This window comes from Bidens hawaiensis, unplaced genomic scaffold (assembly GCF_021521415.1).
Source record: "Bidens hawaiensis isolate Kalapana, Puna unplaced genomic scaffold, B.hawaiensis_p1.1 tig00002380_1, whole genome shotgun sequence".
Classification (NCBI taxonomy): domain Eukaryota; kingdom Viridiplantae; phylum Streptophyta; class Magnoliopsida; order Asterales; family Asteraceae; genus Bidens; species Bidens hawaiensis.
Window position 1 is genome coordinate 1,832,235 of NW_027491129.1, and position 15,236 is coordinate 1,847,470.

Below are 15,236 nucleotides of genomic sequence, written 5' to 3' on the forward strand. Positions count from 1 at the left end.
CAAAAGACGGATTGGCAGCAAGAAAGGATTTGGAGTTTTTAGGGATTAAAAAGGAGTTGCAACTGAAAGCAAAAGGCAACAATACAGAACTGCCTGCAGCATGCTTCACATTATCAGCTCAAGAAAAAGACATGTTTCTTGAAACACTGTATAAACTGAAGGCTCCACTAGGGTATTGTTCTAACTTCTCTAGTTTGGTGAATCTTAAAGAAAGGAAGCTACAAGGCCTTAAATCACATGATTATCACATGCTTATGCAACAGTTTCTACCCCTTGCAATACGGTCCATCATGCCAGAACCAATGAGAAATGCTATAATCAGGCTTTGTTTTTTTTTTTTAAGTCAATTTGTAGCACAGAAATCATTGTAGAAGAGCTTGATACGATGCAGGAGAGCAAATAGTTACACTGTGCCTGCTGGAGAAGTACTTTCCGCCATCATTTTTTGATGTCATGGTTCACTTAACCGTGCTCCTTGTTAGAGAGATAAAATTATGTAGGCCACCATGCTTTCATTGGATGTATCCCTTTGAAAGGTGTATGAAGATTATCAAAGGGCATGTGCGAAACAAAACTTATCCAGAAGGGTGCATTGATGAGGAGAACATTGCGGAAGAAACAATCGAGTTTCTGAGTGAATACTAAAAAAACATCAAGTGTACCGTTGGTATTCCACATGATAAGCATGATGATAATGGGGAGACAATACCTATCACTGGCGTTAAATTAGTTGAAGTTTCTCCTGATCTTTTCAAGAGAGCACATTTCTATGTGCTGCAGAATACGCCTGAAATAGCTCCGTATATCGAGTAAGTATTACTAAGATATATACTCTAAATTATATATATATATATATAAATATATATAGGGTGCATTTACTGTACGCTAATGCCTTAACGTACGGTAGTTACGCGAGACGTTCAAAGGCAAAAAACAAAGCTAAAAACCTAAAACTCTAAGCAAACGCACCCAAAATTAATATATACATATATATATATGTATATATATATATATTAATTCGAAATATATTATACTCTTACTTGCAGACAACACAAGACCTCTTTGAAAAACCAAATGCCTGGTAAACGACAAGCATTGCAGGAGAAGGAGCATACTTTAAAGTTTGGTGACTGGTTACGCGACAGGGTAGATCAATTTATTAAGTCTTCTATAATTTTTAAAATTCTTTTATAGTTTTTGCAATGTAGGTGAAGAATCTAATCATTGTAATGAAATTCAGGTTGAAAGAGAGCTAGAGGGCTCCCAAGGTTATGTATCGGAAACTGTAAAGTGGATTGCACATGAGCACACCGCAACGTTTACAAATATGACTCGTACTACATCAACGGTTATGAATTTCATACAAAATCTCATGATGGTAGAGTTTACCAGAACAACGGGGTTGGTGTAGAGGCGGATGACATGCACATCAATAGACGTGGTGACGTATGGATAAAATTTTATTTTGGGGTTTTGCAAGAGATATGGGTCCTATATTATCATACTAAAAGAATTCCGGTCTTCATGTGCCAATGGGTTGACCGTAAACATGTCAAACATGATATTCTTGGTTACACGTCGGTCGACCTAAACAAATTTGGCCACAAGGATGATCCGTTCATATTGGCCTCGCAAGAACACCATGTGTTTTATGTTCAAGATCAGCTGGATAGAAAAAAGCATGTTGTCCTCATGACTCCACCCAAGAATTATAGGCATTCGTATGACGAGGTCAATGAGGAATTTAGTAAGGTAACTTTCCCTCATGAGGGTAATACATTGCCACTTGTACAACCAAATTAACTGCTTCGTAATGAGTCCCCGGATGATTACTGGCGGCCCGGGAAAATGCCTACAACTATTCGTAATAGAGATTGACACCGATGTCGGGGTTGTCGACCCAGCAGTTGTGTTCGTTCGGCTAGTTAGATGTAAATAATGTTTAAATATAGTTGTGATACATGTTATCTTCCTTCTTTACTTTGTACTTATTAATTCAAACTAAATAAATATTGGTTGTTTTTAATACTATTACTACTTATACGTATAGGCCGGTTTGTTGAATTCAATTCATCTTCTGGCTATTTTGGTCAATTGGTGTCAAGTTCAAACATACATCATGTTACATCGATAAAAGTCACAATTGACTTGTAGTGTACCATAATAAGATCAATAAAGTCATTACACTCATAGCTGACTCGTGCTATATCAAAGTTACATTAATACAAAGGAAGCCCAAAAATGCATCATTTCTCGTCTGATGGTTTTGTTTCAACATACTTTTTAACAGCTGGTTTCCTACAAAACATTATCAACTCATTTTATAAAAAAAGACCATTATGCCCTTCTTTTCACTAACCTGCATACCAAAATTGTACCCTCCAGACTTTGAAGAAGCCTTTGAATCCAGTTTTGAAAAACCGCTTCCAAACTCAATGCCATCACCAGTAACCTTAGATTTAAGATTTGGTGACGGCATTTAGTTTTGGAAAGGATTTTATCAAAATCTAACATCTTTGTGAAGTTTAAGATCTGTGGAAACCTTAGATATTTTCTGCTTGGCCAAGTTTGGAATTCACATAACATATATAGAAGTGTAATAAATTTCAATCACCAGTTTTATTGCAGTCATTAAAGTCTCTTGTTATATAGTTGGTTGTTGAGTGTATATAACTGCATACTACCTGTCAAAATGGTTTCCACACGCTTAGGAAACGCACAGAAGCTAATTAATTTAGGAAATTAATTACATTTATACCTACTACCTGTCCAAAATCTTTGAAATATATTTATGTAATGATAGCCTACATTCAAGTTAATTAAAATAAAAAAAACTAGTATATCACACGCTTTGTACGCTTTAAATACCTGTCAGAAATCTTTGAAATATATTTATGTAATAATATCCTACATTCAAGTTAATTAAAATAAAAAAACTAGTTTATCTTACTAGATACGCTACAAACAACTGAACTAAAATAAATTACTCTCAACTATCAAAAATTAAATTTTAGGTCTATTTTGTTATTATTCACTCACACTAACATCTATTTTAAAGTTATTTATAAAAAATCAACATCAACTACGCTTCAAAAACGCAACCTAAATATAATAATAACATTTACAGGAAACAAGATCATATACATTTTATTCTTAACATGAAAACGGTGAGAACCAATTTGTTGTTATGATTAGGTTTATTTTTATAGGTGTTTGCTGCTATTTTTTGTTCGTATTTGCTAATTTTCGATTATGAGACGTTATAAGTGTTTGCTTATTTATATTTTGTTGTTATTATTAGATGTTTTCTTTTGCTGTTATAAGTATTTGCTGGTATATGCCGTTATTATTTTGTTCTTGATTTTGATTCTTTTGTTGTAGTTTTTAGGTTCTTTTCTTTGTTATTATAAGTCATTGTTTATGTAGATTGATATTGTAGTTGTTATTGTTTCTTACGTTCACATTTTTAAATAAATTGGCATTATTTCCTACGTACTCATGTTAAGATCAAAATGTACATGAACCTTCCCCACATTTACAGTTAATAATAACATTTACAATAATAACATTTACATTAATAAAACTAACTCTAACTCCTAGCATCCGATTCCATATCGGAATCTACATCCGATTCCGTATCCGAATCTACATCCGATTCTGGAGTATGAGAGGGCATGATCCTCTTCCACATGCCATCCGAGGTGAAGGTGGAGTCCCTAAGCCTATGGAGGTGAAGGTTCACCTGTGTATGGAATGCCCCATAAACGGACACCGCCCTGAAGTGCTCCAAGTCGTTCAACTCGATGTACGCCACCTCGATCCCCGGCACTACCATTTCAATGCTGAAACAATCAGCAGTCGTGTACCCAAGCCACCTAACCATTTGGTTAAGTTGTGGGTACGTGAAGGCTTGAGGGTTGACATAGTCAATATACCTCACCCTCTCCGGACGGTGCCGGAAAAAAGTGGAATTGTATGGTGAAAAATGTGGGGTCGTAGTAGATGGGGGCATGAGCACCCGGTGCACGTTCTAGCCAAGCTGCCATTATCGGAAATTATAATCGGAAGAAAGGTGGATTGTGATTGTGATTGTGGATTCTGATTATGGATTGCGATTGTGATTGTGGATTGTGATTGTGATTGTGACTGGTATTTAAACACCATCAGAAACCGCCGGTACATCTCCCTGACAATTTGAAATTGGCAGCACAAGAAACTTAAAGGCAATGATGACGTCACCACTCATCAAATCAACGTGTGGCCATTAACTACGATTGGACACGCTTAAAAATATTATATTGTGACCATTTATTTCTTATAGCCATACATAATAAGTGTATCCGTGACATTAAAAAAACTTATAAAAAAAAAAACTAAGATACTCTTTGGTCACACAACCTCGAATACGTGGCCATTAATTACATTTGGACACACTAATACATCCTTTAAGTTTGACAATTTATAACCTATAGCCACACAAAATAAGTGTACCCGTGACAATAAAAAACTTATAAAAAACAAAACTAAGATACTCTTTGGTCACACAACCTCGAATACGTGGCCATTAATTACATTTGGACACACTAAAACATCATTTAAGTGTGACAATTTATAACTTATAGCCACACATAATAAGTGTATTCGTGACAATAAAAAACTTATAAAAAGCAAAACTAAGATACTCTTTGGTCACAAAACCTCGCACAAGTGGCCATTAATACATTTGGACACACTTAAAAATATTTTAGTATGACCATTTATTACTTATAGCCACACATAATATGTGTATCCGTGACAATAAAAAACTTATGAAAAATAAAAGCAAACTACTCTTTGGTCACACAACGTCGTGTAAGTGGCCATATATTTTAAGCGTTTTAACCACATAACAAATAAATACAATGGTTGTTCGTCATATTTCGCCATTTTATTAAAAATGTGGCTAGAAAATGTGACATTAGGTCAAACAACGTAATATAAGTGGCTATATCTTTTACCTTTTAGACGCATCTCTTATCAATACAGTAGCCGTTTGTCAAATTTGGCCACACTATTAAAACATGTGGCTAGTTAAATGTCACAGTTTGTGGCTAATGCATGTGTTTTTGGTCACATGTATCAAAGATCAAACAAACTATAACTGTAGGTCACATTTCGCCACACGTTTTTATAATGTGGCTAGTTTTTGTCACAATTTTTTTCAAAGTGTGGCGAAAAGTACCTGACTAGGTATAGAATGGTCACGTGAAAAATAATATGTGTGGCCAAAACATTCTGGAAGGTTTTTCAAGCATGGTCAAAGACCTTTTAGCCACACATTTAAGCCGAAGTGTGGCAAATAGCCTAGACCAAATGTGTGGCCGAAGGTCGATATTCACGTAGTGGGAGATACCTATTGCACACATTCTTCACATGCATCTCAGGAAGAAAGGGGGGTTCAGATGAAATCAGTCACACCCAAATGTCTGCCGTCGCTGCTCTAATCATGGGTTGGAATTACAACTATTCCAAGTTCGTCTTCAATGAAATGATGAGCAATCTAAGGGCAAAGAAGAAGGAGTTTTTGATGTACCCAAGGTTTTTGCAGATGATTTTTTACTCTCATTACACCGACTTGGTTAAAACTGTTGAGACTTTGGATATGAAATCTATGGGACCCAATTCCTTTGGGTTAATGAAGCAGTCAAGAAAAGGAGCCAAAGTGGTTTACAGGGGATTGAGACCCCTGGAAAATTCGGTCATTTTGCTGAGACCGAAGCTGAGCCTGTCATAGCTCTGGTTGCTGACGAACACGTGGTACCCGCTCAACCACGTGCTGCTACATTTGAGATCTCCGATGATGAAGATGATGAAGAAGAGATCCGTTAGCCGAGTACTCTTACAGATGATGAAAGATTAAGAGCCCTCGAAGCTGCTAAAGTCCTATTTCAGTCAACTGCTCGGAAGCCTCCTCTGACAGTTACTGAAAATGCTGAGGAAGACTATGTTGAAGAGCCAACTGCTGATCTCATCAATCGCAAACGAAAAAGGGATGATTTGAGATCAAGCGAGTTGGTCAGTGAAGTTGAAACAACCAAAGCTACACCAACACCAACACTCGCACCAGCACCAGAACCAACTGCCAGCCCTCAACAAAACACCGATCTATCAGAATCACATGCTCCAGAATCGCAGACTGAACCAGTTGCACCTACTACTGAGCCAACATTTATGGAGCTGTTGTCCAGTGATTTCGGTGATGATTTTGATTTTGAAACAGAGATTCCACACACTGATGCTGCAGATATTCCCTCTGGGTCATCTGGCCAATTTGATCAAGGTCAGTCAAGTTCCGGTGTTTCCGATAAGGTTGCTCAAATTCTTGCTATGCAGGAAAACTATCTTCAGAACAAGGGAAAAGGAGTGGTTCTTGAGAAAGTTACTGTAGATGTTCAAGCTCTACAACGTCGTGTATTTGAACTGGAGCAGGATTCAGTGATTAAAGATGTCCGTATTCAGGAACTTGAGGCTAGCAACTCAGATAAAGACTCCAAGATTAAAGAGCTGCAATCTAGCATGGGAGGTTTAACAGCTATGTATCTCGATCTCCAACAAAAGTTAGTTCAAAAATTTGGAGACGAGTTCAAATGTAATGAAGACATGACATATCAAGCTCCCACTGCTGATCAAAACAAAGATTCTGATGTTCATCCAGATGATAGCACTGTGTCAGTTGACAAGAAGAATCAGAGTCTCTAAACCAGTACTTGAATGCACCATCTGTCACAAAAGAAAAATCTGACAGAATTAAGAAGAAACTGCTTGAAAAAGGAAAGAAGAAATTGCTGGTAATGAAGAACTCAGATTAGAATGTTGTGTCTTCGGATCACCCAGAGAGATATGTTGTTACGCTTCAAAAGGGATTTTCTGATAAATATGGTGATCGATCTGGAGTTTTATCCTGGGGTTTTGATGCAGATAAGAACATGTGGTAGGTTAAGAGAAATTCAGGGACAATGGAGTATTATAAAAAGATGAAGGACTTTGGTTCTTGGACAAAGGTTGATTTGATTGACTTAATTAATGATCCATTTACCAATCCAACAAATGACAAAAGAGGAACAGATTTTTTCAATTTTATGAAGCGTCAGGTTGATAGAGGCTTTCCACACATGACTACTGTTGAATCCTTTCTGAAGAAAGCTAAAGGATTCGTTGATCCAAGAACTGCGAAAAATATGGTAAATGTGATGTGGCCTCCCACAAAGAAAGCTACTTACATTCCCATACCAAGTGCAATTCCCGATGGTACGTTGGACAACATGAGATTCTGGTTCTATGATTCGTTTACTGCCACAGCTGTTGTCAAACTAGAAAAGGGGAAAGGTCAATACCGCTTTGTTGACCCTAAGGATTTGTTGAAATTTCATGAGAATGATATCAAGACACTCAGCATGCATCAGATTGTTGCTGATGGTATTTTTGAAACTGCTACCAAGGAATACACAAGCATGGTGGCGTCTATCATCAATAACAAGTTTTGGGCTGGAGGATTGAAGGATGCGGATATTGATTACCTGGAGGAAGAGTAAATATAGCTAAAAACCAAGGGGGAGATTGTTGGGCCTGGTTTTATGGTTTGAGCTTGATTTGTACTTAGTTCTAGCTATTTGGGCTTGGGTTTTGGGTGCATATGTAAACCGAGAACACTTATGTGTTCTCGGTGGGCTTTTTGGTGTTTGGGCCGGCTTATTGTTTGCTTTGCCTATATATAGTCTCGATCATGTATAGGGTAAACGTTGTTGATTCCGAGCATTATTGTAAGTGCTTAAGCACCTGACGTATTCAATAATATTCGCGTGTTTTGAAGCAATTCCGTGTTACTTTAACTGTGTTATTCGTGTTCTTGAATCACCGAGTGTTGGTTTTCCGCACCAATACTCATTTATTTGATATCATATTGTAGTGATCCAGATTCGGGACTTACAAATATGTGTCTTGGCCAGATCGATTCCAACAATCTCCCACTTGCACAAGATACATAGAAGATTGACGCAAATAGTAAATACCGCCTAACAACGGTTTACTATCTCTAATACGCATGACGAAGTGCCATTCAATAACATCATCCCCTTCAAGTCTCATACTTGAAATGATTTAGGTAAAACTATCATTTATCCTTTTGCCACAAATGTCATGTTAAATCCAGAGACACAGAGTGATCATTCTCTGTTGACTTAACTTATCAGGCCTTAGACATTTAACTCTCAACGAATAAGAGGGACAAATCCCCTATTGACTACATACGTCTCTCACTATCATCTTGTATTACTCTTGAGCTTAGCCTAATGTACTGACATATTTCAGAACAGCGAAGAACCAAGTCAAAGAATAATAGTCGGTGAATAATAAGACCCTATATGCATCTCAGGTCAGAGGATACTATGATGTTCGCCTTTACTCAAATTTACTTATGATCACAAATCACAAGGATTCCATGTAGTAAAGTTGAGGGCGGGTCAGTACAATATTTATCCCATAAATATCTATGAACCTTGGCAGCAAACGCTTTGCTATATTCATACCTCATGAATATCTACCAATCCAAGTTCATAACAGTCTTACTTTCATATTTGTTCCCATAAGTATGATTGACTACGGACGTTTAGAATAATTAAATTATTCATGGATTTAAACATGCTAAAAAGGAACATAACTCAAGAACATGACCATAACCAAAACCATATGATTGAGCTAAATAAAATTGTTCCAATATCAAATACAAAATTCTGATCAAATCCAATCACTAGAATATCGAAGTCCTAAGGCGCAAGTATGACCCTCATGCTTTGGCCTTTCAAGAAGCTTTGTGAGTGGATCCGCAATGTTTTGATCAGTGTGAACTTCGCGAATACATATCTTTCACTTTTCAACTTCATCCCTTATGTAGTTGAATCTCCGCTCAATGTGCCTAGTCTTTTGATGTGCACGGGGTTCCTTGATTTGAGCAATCGCACCCTCGTTGTCACAAAAGATTTCTAGAGGGTCTTGAATGGTACGGACCACTCCTAGATCGGCAATGAACTTTCTAATCCATGCAGCCTCTTGAGTTTCCAAGGAAGCGGCGATGTATTCAGATTTGGTGGTGGACAAGGCGACCAGGTCTTGTTTTGCGCTTTTCCAGGAGACAGCACCACCATTGAGAACGAAGACATATCCCGATTGTGATCGAGAATCATCTCGATCAGTTTGGAAACTCGCATCAATGTAACCCTTTACAACGAGTTCTTCCTCACCAGAGCTATATATCAGAAACATATCCTTTATCCTCCTAAGGTATTTCAATATTCTCTTAACTGCCATCCAATGGCTAGTTCCCGGATTTTGTTGGTATCTACTTGTCATGCTCAAGGCGCATGACACATCCGGTCTAGTGCTAATCATGGCATACATGATGGATCCTGTAGCAGATGCATATGGGATTCCACTTATTTTGTCTTGCTCATCCTTTGAGCTCGGACATTGAGAAGCACTCAACATTGTTCCTCTTTTAATAGGTACCAAACCTTTCTTAGAGTTTTACATCTTGAACCTTTTCAAGATTTTGTCAATGTATGCACTTTGATTCAAACCTATCAACCGCCTTGATCTATCCCTATAGATCCTTATTCCTAGAATATAGGCGGCTTCACCAAAATATTTTATGGAAAAGCAGCTTCCAAGCCAGGCTTTTACACCTTCCAAGGTTGGAATGTCATTTCCAAATAACAGTATGTCATCGACATATAATGCCAGAAAAGTAATGATGCTCCCACTAGCTTTCTTATACACACAAGCTTCATCAGCGTTTTTGATGAATCCAAATTTCTTAACTTCATCATCAAAACGGTGATTCCAACTCCTAGATGCTTGTTTCAACCCATAGATTGATTTCTTCAACTTGCATACTTTGTTAGGATGTTGTGGATCGACAAAACCTTCAGGCTGAACCATATAGACATCTTCCTCAAGGTGTCCATTTAGAAAAGCAGTTTTGACATCCATTTTCCATATCTCATAGTCATAATATGCGGCTATGGCAAACAATATCCTTATAGACTTTAGCATCGCCACGGGCGAAAAAGTTTCATCATAATCAACCCCTTGAGTTTGAGTGAAACCCTTAGCTACAAGTCTAGCTTTATAAGTATCCATGTTTCCATGCATATCGGTTTTCTTCTTGAAAACCCACTTACTTCCAACCATTTTGGAATTAAGAGGTGGAGTAACCAGTTCCCATACTTGGTTGTCATGCATGGATTGCATCTCAACGTTCATGGCTTCCAGCCATTTATCACAATCGGATTGTGACATTACATCTCGGTATGTGGTTGGTTCATCAGAATCTACCACGTAGCATACATCCATGGAAAGTCCATATCTTTCAGGTGGAGTGCTAATTCTACCAGATTTGCGAACGTTTTGTGTGGGTTGATTAACCAATTGATCATTATCAACAATCTCTTGTTGATTGCTAGTGTCAACTAAACGTGTATCAGCTTGTGGTTCTCGATCTTCCTCGAGTTCCATAGCTCTATCAGTTCCTTCCATAAGGAACCTTCTTTTCAAGAACTTTGCCTTGCGAGCTATAAACACTTTATGCTCATTTGGATTGTAGAAGTAATATCCCATACACTTAGTGGATCGGCATTCAATTTTGTCTGGGGTGTAGATTTTAACATAAGCCTCACAACTCCATACCTTTAAATATGATAATGATGGAACCTTTCCATGCCATATTTCAAAAGGTGTCCTATCCACTTTCTTGGTTGGTGCCATATTTAAAATACAGGCTGCGGAGATCAAAGCGAAACCCTAAAATGATAGAGGTAACGAGCTTCTAGCCATCATGGATCGAACCATATCCAATAAAGTTCGATTCCTCCTCTCATACACGCCATTATGTTTTGGTGCTCCAGGTGGAGTAAGTTGTGAGACGATCCCACAACTTCTAAGATGCTCTAGAAACGCATCAGTGAGATATTCACCTCCTCTATCGGAACGAAGTACCTTGATTGTTTTGTTGAGTTGATTTTGTACTTCATTTTGGAAGAATTTGAACATTTCAAAGGCTTCATTTTTGTGTCTTAGCAAGAAAACATACCCATAGCGACTATAATCGCCGGTAAAGGTAATGAAGTATCTTTCACCATTTCTTGTCATTGTCTAAAAACGACCACATACATCCGAATGTATGATGCCTAATAAGTCTTTCGCCCTTTCATTATTTCCACTAAATGGTTCTTTGGTCATTTTTCCCAATAAACAAGATTCACACTCATCAAATGAATCATCACTTGATTTCAAAAGACCATTCTTTTGAAATGTATGAATGCGATCCTTGTTTATATGACCAAGGCGACAATGCCAAAGGAATGTTTTACTCAAATCCAATTTGAGCCTTTTAGTGCTAGCTTGGTACAACGAGTTATCAGCGGTTATGTTATCATGAACTAATTCATAAATGCCATTAAACGGCATTGCTTTAAAATAAAATACATCATTCATGAATACATAAAAACCATTGTTTACAAACTTGAAATCATAACCAAATTGTCTTAATACAGAAACAGAGATAATATTCCTAGTCAAACTAGGAGAATACAAAATGTTTTTCAAAATAACTTCCAATCCATTTGGAAGCTTCAAAACATAATCTCCTCGGGCTTGAACGTCAACCTTTGCTCCATTGCACATGAAAAGACTTGTATCTCATTTCTTCACATCATTTCTTCTTTTGAACCCCTGCAATGAATTGCAGATATGAGTTCCACATCCGGTATCCAATACCCATGTGTTAGAAGAAATAATATTAAGATCAATGTGAATCATGAAAGTTGTACCTGAGGTTTGCCCCGCATCCCTCTTATCTTTCAACTCTTTGAGATAGGTCGGACAGTTCCTCATCCAGTGACCTATCTCACCACAACCAAAGCACAGATCCTTAGCGCTAACCTTTAGCTTCTTTGGTTTTGGCTCCGCCTTTGCCTTTCCCTTGAACCCCTTCTTGACTTTCCCCTTACCCATAGCAACCTTTGCCTTGGGTTCTAGGTGATGCCTCTTCTTTGAGCCACCCTCATTGATCGTAAGAACGGGTAAAACCTTTTTACCCATGCCGGCCTCGGCTGTCTTAAGCATTGCGTGAAGCTCACCAATGCTTTTGTCACATCCGTTCATTTTATAATTCATGACGAATGTCTCAAACCTTTTAGTTAGGTCGTTCAGGATTAAATCCGTGGCTAACTCTTTTGAGACGAGACAGTTAAGCCGTTCAAGCCGATCAATGTGGCTTTTCATCTTAAGCACATAAGATGACATGGATTGGGTTTCTTCCATATGACATGCAAGAAGCACTCGAACCGTTTCGAAACGCTCAACCCTAGCTTGAGTAAGGAACATTTCCTTAAGCTGGGTTATCATGTCATACGCTCCATGATTCTCGAAATCCTTTTGGATCTCGGGAATCATTGTTCCCAACATGAGGCAAGAAACTTGCACCAAATCCTCGGTGTATTTCAGCCAATCCGCATAGGCATCCAAGTTGTTGACATCGGGTTCATCGAGAATAGGATCATCTAAAATATAGGACTTTTTCTCTTTCTTGAGAAAAATTCTCAAGTTTCGATACCAGTCCATAAAGTTATTAAAGATTAGACAATCCTTATCCAGAATGGATCTCAGTGATAGATTATGCACGTGATGGATAATAGCATTCTATGGATTGTTTGCGGCCATCTAAGAATTTAACAAAGTTCAAATTAGTATTTTCGAAATCAATAAATTTTAATCGTTAATAACCTTTTGTGTCTCCAAGACAATTTAAAGATTAAAATCTAAAATCCAGCGTTTCATTCAAATAGTAGTTAGGTGACCTTTATCCTACTATTCAAATTAACAAGGTAGTCAACGTTTGACAATTGCAACCCTTTGCAACTTCTAGTTTTATGGGACCGGTTTAAACATCATATGTTTAGCTGGCATGTTTAATCCCATAAACACCTTTGAATGCCATGTGTCGCTGACCCTGTCCACATGTTTTTCAAATCAAGTCGTCCTACTTACACACACGTGTTAGTTTACACATACAAGTGGTTAGGTGACCCTCATCCAAAAGTATTGTAAAACCACCTTAAGATCACAAGTTTTCTTAAATGTGGTTAGGTGACCCTATACCATGATTCAAGTTTGCAAGTGACTTAAGTGTCGTATAAAAGAATGGTGTTCAACTTGTTTTTTTTATAAAGGGATTTCGTTTTCAAAATTCTAGATTGGGAAACAATTTAAAGTACCTTCCAATTGCATGCATTCAAATGTACGGTACCTTTGAAAACCAATTTTCAAATTCCTTTTAATAAAACCCATTTTATTATAAAATCATTACTAGTTAATAAAACCAATTTTATAACTTAATAATTTCAAAGGAATCACGTTTATGCTACTTGTCGATTTTAATTGTTAACATCCAAACATGACAAAACAAATAAAGTTAAAACAACCATATAAGCATAAAATACAACTACATGTTCATAACCATAGCCACCTAGATAGACAACACTTGTTAACCGAAACAAGTGGGTCAATGGTTCTCTCCTAAGGGACGAGCATTACACAAGGTAGAAGATGGTGAACTCCCACTTGTCTTCGCATCCTTATGCTTCAAGCGTTCACTTCTTGTTGTGATCCCTTTTCTTTACTTGGGCTTCAAAAATGGTGTTGTAGTTGCATCTTCTTTTAAAAAATATATCCTAATACACTTTGTCTAATAAAAGAAATACACCTAATCTACTTATTATTACAAACAATTTGAAAGATTAAATAAATTACAAATCCGAATAAATAATATTACATCCAAATGTATAAATCACAAACGATAATTCTTCAACATACACAAGGTCATGGCTAGGTTATGTACATCCACACAAGCAGGTCAACCCTTGACCATAATGGTTCCCCGTAACCCTTAGTTCTCGGCCTAAAACAGAGAACACATAGTTCTCGGCTAGAAGACGAAAGCTTCAGAGTTTTCGGCCCGAAAGTGTTAGTGCACGGTTTGCGTCTAGAGTCTTTGTATTTATCGTTAATGTTTTATTTATCAATTAATGTAACATTTAATGTTTATTATTAACTAGTTCGTTAAGGTTAAGTCTAGTTCGCTAGGGATGTTAGCGAACTAAGACTAGTTCGTTAAAGTTAAGTCTAGTTCGCAAGGGATGTTAGCGAACTAAGACATTATAATTTATTCCCTCCTGATTCGTTAGGGGATGTTAACGAATCAAGGGGTGGTTCGCTATGTTAAATTATGTAACGAAGGGGAAGCTGGTTCGCTAGGGGATGTTAGCGAACCAGGTCGCCTCCTATATATAGTGAACTACTGTTCACTTTAATGTAAGTTTTTGGAGAAAAGTTTTCAAAATGAATTTTGAGTAATTGCTCTCTCTTAAGCTTCACCTTAACATTATTCGTTTAATCTATTGATAATATTTACACATACATAACATTAAATCAAGGTTAATTATGAGCTAGATCTTTAATAGTGGTAATCGGATATTCACAGATCTGAGATCTGTTTATTGTTATCGACTGTTAATCCGGGATCAAACAAGTGGTATCAGAGCTATTGGTGCTCGTTTTACACTTGATTTGGTGTTTTAATTATTTCGTTTTTGTTAGTTTTCGGTTTTGTTTTGTTTTGAATCAATTTGTATTTGATTTGGTTGAATTATGGACGAATTAGATTGAATTCGTGTTGATTAAGGTATTATAGAGGTTCGGTTAAGAGGAATTGAGGTTTGGATTGGATTTGGATTCGGTTTAAGTCCGAAACAGGGGTGTGTTTTTGGTTAAATTGGATTGGTTATTGAGGTTAATCGATTACGAGATAATGTGTATTGGATTCGGAATTTGATTACGAGGATTTTGATTGGTTATTTGTGCGTTTTGGTTGAGAAACGAAGTAGTATTACAGATTTGGTATTGTTGGGTTTCTGGGTTTGATCTTCAAAATTTCTGGAAAACTTGTTTGAAGATTTGAAGATTTGAAGATGAACGTAATTCGCTATCATCTTTCTGGTGATTTGCTATATGTTTCTTGGTGATTCGTTATCAACAGTGTTACTTCGCTACCTAGTTCGTTAACCAATTCATGTGAGTTATTGATTCGTGTAATCTAGTTCGCTATCTAGATTAACCGATTCGTGTGACACGTGTTCTTCTTGGGA